Here is a 9,792-nt window from a genome sequence, read left to right on the forward strand (position 1 = left end):
CCTTCATTTATCATATCAATGCATTCGTGCTTTCCAAATTCTACCGGTGGATCGTTGAAGACCTTCTCAAGTTTGCGCCATATCTCTTCTTAATCATTTCTACGAGAATAAGTGGTATGACAATCCGTTGCTTGTCATCAATTTAATTGGTGAAGGATAGGCATAATGTAATTCTTATTCTTGTTTCATCCAAGTGATCTAATTCCTTATCCCGGAAGTTCATCAAAATTCTTGATTTCAGTTGTTTCATCTTTTTCTTTTCCCGGAGTTCCAAGCTCTCTCAATTATCTCGTCGCGAAGCTCCATCTAAATCATTACAAGGATTCACCTTGTGTTTTCAACTTCTCTTTCATTCCGTTTGATCATTCTTTATTACCGGAGTTCTTCATGGAGGCTCTACATGATGGTTCATAAAGGATTTAATTCCTTCTTGAAGTGTTCATCAAGATTCTTTTCAGAGGAGCTCAATTTTTCTTCATCTTGCAATCCGGAGTGCAATTGTTCTCCCTTATCTTTTGAGGTGGTAATATATCATTCATCATTCACAAAAATGAGATATTTAAACCCATCAATCTCTTCATTGGAGTTATCTTGGGTTATATCTCACCTAAAGCTTTCCCTAAGGAATGTTGCTAATTATGGTGCTTATAAATAACCCAAGTTCTTCATTTATCCTCCCGGTGATATAAGTTTCTCACCTCCTTGTTCATATCAATCCAATCTATTATTTCCGTTAGTGGCGGAATTTCACCTCATAGTTTTGAGATGTTCTCCATAAGCCCACTACAACCTTGTTCTTTTCGTTGTGGATAATCCAACAACTCCGTTCCAGCATTTGTTGTAAGCGTGCTCTCTCAAGATCATGTTTCCCTCCGTTCACTCCTTTCCATTCTTTCTTTTCTTCCGGAGTCATTGTGATGTTGCTCTTTTCTCTCATCATCTCAGGTTGTGATGATCATGTTCTTTCCTTTTGCTTATCCATTCAACTGGAGTGTCGTGTCCTTCATTCAAGTTCTTCCCATGCTATCAAGTTTCATATCACTTTTAACCGGAGTGCTGCCCGAATTTGTTCTTCCTTGTTCCTCTTTCCTAACGGAGTGCTTTCAACTTCGTTCATCTTCATTGTATTCTTTCTTTCAATTTTCTCAACCTCCCAAGGTTATTTGGTTTCACTCGTTTGTCAAAGAAGCAACTTAGTTTTACCTCTTATCTTCCTCTTCCGTTTTCCCTCTGGTGCCATCCTAGATCTCGGGACGAGATCCTCTCGTAGTGGTGGAGTGTTGTAACGCCCCGAGACAATTGCGCCAGGTGTCTTCCAGTTATTCGCTGTTGTTGCCTTGTCATTTTTTTGCGTGTCATGCATTTCATATCATGTCATCATGTGCATCGCATTTGCATACATGTTCGTCTCATGCATCCGAGCATTTTCCCCGTTGTCCGTTTTGCAATCCGACACTCCTATGTCATCCGGTGTCCCTTTTTGCCTCTTTTCGTGTGCGGGTGTTAAACGTTCTCGGATCGGAATGAGATTTGCCAAGCGGCCTTGGTTTACCACCGGTAGACCGCCTGTCAAGTTTCGTGCCATTTGGAGTTCGTTTGATACTCCAACGGTTAACCGGGGAACCGTAAAGGCCTCGTGTGTGTTGCAGCCCAACACACCTCCAAAGTGGCCCAACAACCCATCCAAACCCCCTCCATCCTCTCGGTCGTTCGATCACGATCGCGTGGCCGAAAACTGCACCTCATTTGGACTCTCCTAGCTCCCTCTATCTATATATATGTGTCTCCCTCCGAAATCTCGTGGACGAACCCTAGATCCAACTCTCTCTCTGCGCCGGACATGTCCTCCCCTCGCCGGACACGTCCACCGCCTCCTGCGCCCAATCTTACGCCGCCATGTGGCTCCGCCGCCTTCCCCGCGCCGCCGGCCTGCGGAGCCCGCGCGAGGCCCGCCCGGGCCTGATTCGTGCCGCCGCCGCCCACAGGCGCCCCGCTCCCTGCCTCACCGATCCGGTGCGCCGCCCTCGACCATCGCCGCTGGCGCCCCGCTCCGGCAGCCGCCTCGTCACCGCCGCCTACCGCTGCACCTCGCCGCACCGCCGCCTTTGCCCGGTGCCCCGCCGCCCGCGCCGGCTCGGCCCACCGGCATGCCACCTCGCCTCTGCCGCCCGCTCCGCCGGCAAGCAGCTCCGCCCAACCCCTCGCCGGAGCACCACCGCCTGTCGTCGCCGGCCTCCGCCGAGCCGCTGTCGCCGGACTCGGAACCGCCCTCGTCCGGATCTGGTCAGGTGGACTAGATCCACCGGGTTCCCCATCCAAGCGGCGCCCCTCCGTCCTGGATCTCCTCGTCCCGCACGTCTCCGTCCCGAGTTGACTTTTCTGGAGGTTGATTTTCCACTAAGTCCCCAGATCTGTGTTATTTTCAGGCCATGTTCATCGCATCATAACTTTATCATCGTGGCTCCGTTTTGCATGCATAATATATCAAAATGTTCATCTGATTGTGCTCTTCGTTTCATTCCATTGTGCCATGCTTGTTTGAGTCCATCTTGATGCCCAAATTGTTGATGCAAAAGTGCTATAAAATGTTAGGTGCTGACTCTTATCAGTTTATGAGCACTTGTCATTTTTGCCATGATTATTGTGTGCTGCATATGGTCTTGAGCTCTACATGTGTTTTGGGCTATGTCATGCCATATTTACAGGGGTGTATGCCATGTATTTTTGTGATCAATGTTATGACTAGCAAAAGCATGCAAAATAGCTCTCGTGTTATTGCTGATTCCAGGGACTTAGAATTTCACTAAGTCATTTCCCTGATGTTATTTTTATGCTATGTATTCATGTTGCTACAGAGAGATCCATGCTTCTTTTGAGTATGTTCAGTAAAGATAATTTTGGAATATGGTTATGTTCTATCCATCCATGCCCTTGTTTGCATTTATGGAGTACCCTAGCATGACTCAATCTTGCTCTACTTTTGCTATAAAATGTTCCTGGCAGATTGTTTATGTGTTAATCAATTTTGCCATGGTTGTTGTAGTTGATCCATGCATGCTATGAGATGGTTCTTGCCATGGTTAGCTTCTTGAACATGTCTTCTTGCTGGTAGTATGCTTTGTTTGTCATGCAATGCCTTGTGTTGAGTGCATCAAGCTCGCAAGCATGCCTTCATAATTCTGTTTATGCCATGTCCAGTTTTCTTCTAAGTCTGAATCTGTTAACGAAACTTGCTATGTTTACATTGATGCCATCATATCTTCTGATCCTTTTTGGCTTTTGGTCAGTAAGGGATTTTGTTATATGCTTTGAGTAGATTCATGCCATGCCTTGTGCTGCTATGATATGTTCCTGTAGCATGTTGTTATCTTGCTCTAAACATTGCTTCCTGATGTTAATTACTGGCATGTTGTTATTTTCACCAAGTCTGCGATGTTGTTATCTTTTGCACTTTTGCCATGCTTGTTTGAACCTACTCTTGTGTGATTTAGCCATAGCTCAGTGTTCATCTTTTGTCAACCATCTTGAGTAGATCACTGCCATGTGCTTTGTTGCTATGTTAGAGTGCAGTAGCTTAGTTTCTTGTTGCATTCTAGATGGCATCGTGCTGTTAATCACAGGATTATGCCATTATTGTTTTGCTTGCCATTTGCAAACCGTGCATCCGATTCCGGTGATCTTTATATTGATTTCGACCGAAATCAACTCATATTTCCAGCGGCGGACTTGGTTTGCCAAGTTGAGGCCTGGTTCAATCTTTTCCTTCCGAAGCACGCATATGCATTGCATAGCACATCCCGCATATCATGCCATGTTTTGCATCATGTTGCTTGCGCATTGCACCGTGGTTGATTGTGGTCTCCTTTGCTTGTGTTATTGCCTTGGGTAGAGCTGGAAGGCGAGTTCGTGTTCAAGGAACCCGTTGAGTACGCTTACGAGGATCAAGCTTTCGTCTTCTCGGAGAACTTTGCAGGCAAGATGACCATACCATCGAAATCACTTCTATCTTTGCTTGATAGTTGCTCGCTCTTTTGCTATGCTGCGATACCTACCACTTGCTATATCATGCCTCCCATATTGCCATGACCAGCCTCTAACCCACCTTGTCCTAGCAAACCGTTGTTTGGCTATGTTACCGCTTTGCTCAGCCCCTCTTATAGCGTTGTTAGTTGCAGGTGAAGATTGGAGTTGTTCCATGCTGGAACATGGATATGTTGGGATATCACAATATCTATTATTTAATTATTTAATGCATCTATATTCTTAGTAAAGGGTGGAAGTCTCGGCCTTATGCCTGGTGTTTTGTTCCACTCTTGCCGCCCTAGTTTCCGTCATACCGATGTTATGTTCCTTGATTTTGCGTTCCTTACGCGGTTGGGTTATAATGGGAACCCCTTGACAGTTCGCCTTGAATAAAACTCCTCCAGCATGGCCCAACCTTGGTTTTACCATTTTCCACCTAAGCCTTTTTCCCTTGGGTTCTGCAGACTCAAGGGTCATCTTTATTTTAAACCCCGGGCCAGTGCTCCTCTGAGTGTTGGTCCAACCTGTCAGCCGCCGGTGGCCACTAGGGGCAACTCTGGGTTGGCCTACCGGAAGTTTGGACAATCCGGTGTGCCCTGAGAACGAGATATGTGCAGCTCCTATCGGGATTTGTTGGCACATCCGGGTGGCTTTGCTGGTCTTGTTTTACAATTGTTGAAATGGCTTGTAACCGGGATTCCGAGTCTGATCGGGTCTTCCTGGGAGAAGGAATATCCTTCGTTGACCGTGAGAGCTTGTGATGGGCTAAGTTGGGACACCCCTGCAGGGTTTTGAACTTTCGAAAGCCGTGCCCGCGGTTATGGGCAGATGGGAATTTGTTAATATCCGGTTGTAGAAAACTTGACACTTAACTTAACTAAAATGCTTCAACCGCGTGTGTAACCGTGACGGTCTCTTTCCGGCGGAGTCCGAGAATTGAACATGGTTCTTGTGTTATGCTTGAACGTAAGTAGTTTCAGGATCACTTCTTGATCACTTCTAGTTCACGACCATGATTTGCTTCTCTTCTCGCTGTCATTTGCGTAAGTTAGCCACCATATATGCTAGTGCTTGCTGCAGCTACACGTCACTACCTTTTCCTACCCATAAGCTTAAATAGTCTTGATCGTGAGGGTGTGAGATTGCTAAGTCTCCGTGACTCACAGGTTACTTCTAAAAACAGTTGCAGGTGCCGATGATACCAGTGCAGATGACGCAACCAAGCTCAAGTGGGAGCTCGATGAAGATCATGTTTGTTGTGTTGTTTCGTTTCCAGTTGATCGGTAGTGGGGCCCAGTCGGGGCGATCGGGGATCTTTTGCATTAGGGGTTGTCTTTCTTTATTTGGTTCCGTAGTCGGACCTTGATTGTATTCTGGATGTTGTAATGCTATATTTATGTATTGTGTGAAGTGGCGATTGTAAGCCAACTCTTTATCCCTTTCTTATTCAGTACATGGGATGTGTAAAGATTACCCCTCTTGCGACATGCCTACTATGCGGTTATGCCTCTAAGTCGTGCTCCGACATGTGGGAGATATAGCCGCATCATGGGTGTTACAGACCGACTCCTGCCTGCATCTACTACTATTACTCCACGCATCGACCGCTATCCAGCATGCATCTAGTGTATTAAGTTCATGGAGAAATGGAGTAATGCAATAAGAATGATGACATGATGTAGACAATATCTATCTATGTAGAGATATACCCCATCGTTTTATCCTTAGTAGCAACGATACATACGTGTCGGTTCCCCTTCTGTCACTGGGATCAAGCACCGTAAGATCGAACCCACTACAAAGCACCTCTTCCCATTGCAAGATAAATAGATCAAGTTGGCAAACAAAACCCAAATATAGAGAAGAAATATGAGGCTATAAGCAATCATGCATAAAAGAGACCAAAGAAACTCAAATACTTCCATGGATATAAAAAAAGATAGATCTCATCATAAACTCAAAGTTCATCGATCCCAACAAACACACCGCAAAAGCTTTACATCATATGGATCTCCAAGAGACCATTGTATTGAGAATCAAGAAAGAGAGAGGAAGCCATCTAACTACTAACTATGGACCCGAAGGTCTACAAAGAACTACTCACGAATCATTGAAGAGGCACCAATGGAGGTGGTGAACCCCATCCGAGATGGTGTCTAGACTGGATCTGGTGGTTCTGGATTCCGCGGCGGCTGGATCAAAATTTCGTCGACTCCCCTAGGGTTTTGGGAATATTGGGGTATTTATAGAGCAAAGAGGCGGTCCGAGGGGCACCCGAGGTGGGCACAACCCACCAGGGCGCGCCTGGGCCTCCTGGCGCGCCCTGGTGGGTTGTGCTCTCCTCGGAGCACCCCCAGGCGCAGCCAGGGCCCATTATGTTCCTTGTGGTCCAAAAAAATCTCCGTAAAGTTTCATTGCGTTCGGACTCCGTTCGATATTGATTTCCTGCGATGTAAAAAACATGTAGAAAACAGCAGCAGGCACTTGGCACTATGTCAATAGGTTAGTAACAAAAAATGATATAAAATGATTATAAAACATCCAAGATTGATAATATAACAGCATGGAACAATCAAAAATTATAGATACGTTGGAGACCTATCAACATCCCCAAGCTTAACTCCTACTCATCCTCGAGTAGGTAAGTGATAAAAACAGAATTTTTGATGTGGAATGCTGCCTATCATGTCATATCATATTCTTTATTTATAGCATGGACATTTGGACTTTTATGTGATTCAAAGCAATAGTCTAGTTTTGACATGATAATTTAAATACTCAAGTATATCAACAAGAAACCATGTCTTTCAAAATACCAACACTAAAATAAGTTATCCCTAGCCCATCATGCTCAACCATTGATCCATTCATGAAACACACTCGCATATTAACTACACCCAATACTCAAGTATGATCATATTATCTCCTAGTTGGTGCTTTTATAAGAGAAGATGGAGACTCAAATTCAAAATAAAAATTGCATCAAGTAAAAGAAAGGCCCTTCGCAGAGGGAAGTAGGGATTTGTAGAGGTGCCAGAGCTCAAAGCGAAAAACTTAGAGATAAAAACATTTTGGGAGGTGTATCCATCCCACCAACGAAAATGACTTAGAGTTCCCAACACTTTCCATGCTAGATATATCATAGGCGGTTCCCAAACAGAAAATAAAGTTTATTCCTTTTCCCACCATATTTTCACTTTCCATGGCTAACCGTATCCATCGGTGCCTTCCATACCAACACTTTCCAAGGAATTTATTATTTGGCAACATGAAGTAAATTCATTTTTTCATTTCGGGACTGGGCATCCCTAATACCTTTGCCTTACTCTCGTGCAATAACAAGTGAATAAACACTCATCATGAGAATAACACATCTATCATGGAAAATATTAGCCACCCTCACCGCTTCGCGGGCGAAACAAACACACAAAAGAGAAGTTTATTTTGAAAATTAGAGATGGCACATGCAAATTTTCTTAGGATGACAAAATAATACCGCATATAGGTAGATATAGTGGACTCATGTGGCAAAACTGGTTTAAAGGATTTCGGATGCACAAGTAGAGATCATACTTAGTGCAAAATGAAGGCTAGCAAAAGATTGAGAATCGACCAACCAAGAAACGGATAATCTCATAAGCAAGCATTAAGCATAATTAACACCGAATAATGCACCACAAGTAGGATATAATTTCATTGCATGACTATTGACTTTCGTGCTTGCATAGGGAATCACAAACCTTAACACCAATATTCTTACTAAAGCATAATTACTCATCAACATAACTCACATATCACATCATCATACCTCAAAACATTACTAAGAATCAAGTTTATTTTGTCCAATGATCTTCATGAAAGTTTTTATTATATCCTTCTTGGATATCTATCACTTTGGGACTAATTTTCATGTGTTGATTTTCATAAGCTCAAACAAATATAAGTGAAGATAATTAGCATAATATTTCTTTCTTTATCTAAAATTAATTTAAGTGAAGCAAGAGAGAATTTCTTGAAAATTTTACTAACTCTCAAATAAATCTAAGTGAAACAATAGAGCATTTCTTCAAAAATACTAAAGCACACCGTGCTCAAAAAGATATAAGTGAAGAACTAGAGCAAGTCCAAAGCTCATAGAAAATTTAAGTGAAACAAAGACAGCAATTCTAACAAGTCATGACATAATTTTGGCTCTCTCAAATAGGTGTGTCCAGAAAGGGATCAAGACTTAAAACATAAAATAAGTCAAGCAAAAACTCATATCATACAAGATGCTCCAAGAAAAACACATAGTATGTGACGAATAAAAATATAGCTTCGAGTAAAATATCGATGGTCGTTAGAAGAAAGAGGGGATGCCACTCGGGGGCATCCCCAAGCTTAGTTGGTTGCTCATTTTTGGATAATAGCTTGGGATGCCGAGGCATCGACTAGCTTAGGCTCTTCTACTCGCTATTCCTTCATCCATCGTAAGATAACCCGAAACTTGAAAACTTCAATCACACAAAACTCAACAAAACCTTCGCGAGATCCATTAGTATAAGAAAATAAATCACAACTATAAGTATTGTATCAAACCAATTCATATTTTGTTCTTGCATTATATCTACTTTATTCCAACTTTTCTATGGCAAGAACTCATCAAAGAAAACCATAGAGCCATCAAAACAAGCACACAACTCAAAGAAAACAGAATCCGTCAAAATAGAACAGCCTGTAGCAATCTGACGATTTTGAATACTTCTGTAACTCCAAAAATTCTGAAAGATTAGAAAGGTCTGAGAAATTTGTATATTGATCTACTGCAAAAGGAATGGGTATTTTATCGCTCTCTGGTTAAAATGAGAATTATTTTTGTGAGCGCAAAAGTTTTTGTTTCTTCAGCAAGATCAAACAACTATCACCCAAGAAGATCCTAAAGGCTTTACTTGACACAAACACTAATTAAAACATAAAAACACAATCATAACAGTAGCATAATTGTGCTAACACTCAAAACAGGAAGCAAAAAGCAAAAATAAATTTTATTCATTGGGTTGCCTCCCAACAAGCGCTATAGTTTTATGCCCTTAGATAGGCATAAAGAAAGGATCTAAGTTTTGTCTTCCGAAGTTTTCGCAACTTTTGTAAGGGTTTTCTCAAACCCGGGAGGCTCTTTATACTTCCCTAAATTCTCCGGGAAAGAAACCATCTTAAGATCCAAAATATCCAATCGCTTGTTGCAAATAGCAATCAGGGTATTCATGCGATTGATACTACCATTGAGGTGTTTGAGGGGTTCATTATATTTCTGTATTTCAACCATATGTTTATGCAAATCACCAAGTTTGTACAACATTTGAGCTCCCTCCGGGGTAAAAGAAAACCCCTTCTTTTGAGGTGGAATTCCCAAAATTCCTTCTAAAATTTCATAGGCAGCATTGGCATCAAGCTCAATGAAATTTCCTTTAGCGGCAAAATCTAGAAGTTGTCTATGATGCAAAGCCAATCCTATGTAAAAATTATGAAGCAAAACCTTAGCGTCCCCCTTTAAATTGGAAATATGGTATGATTCCATAAGCCTATACCAGTCATCTTTCAAATTTTCTCCTCTCTTTGCTTGAAGTAAAGAACTTTAAAATCTGGTGACAAAGGAGGAGTTGGAACGCTAGCCATCAAGGCTAGAAAGCAAGAGAACGGCGAACGAAAAAGAGGGGCGAATAAAACGGCAAATTTTTGTGAAGTTGGGGAGAGGAAAACGAGAGGCAAATGGCAAATAATGTGAATTGT

The sequence above is a fragment of the Triticum urartu genome, chromosome 3 (genome assembly GCF_003073215.2).
Source record: "Triticum urartu cultivar G1812 chromosome 3, Tu2.1, whole genome shotgun sequence".
Classification (NCBI taxonomy): Eukaryota; Viridiplantae; Streptophyta; class Magnoliopsida; order Poales; family Poaceae; genus Triticum; species Triticum urartu.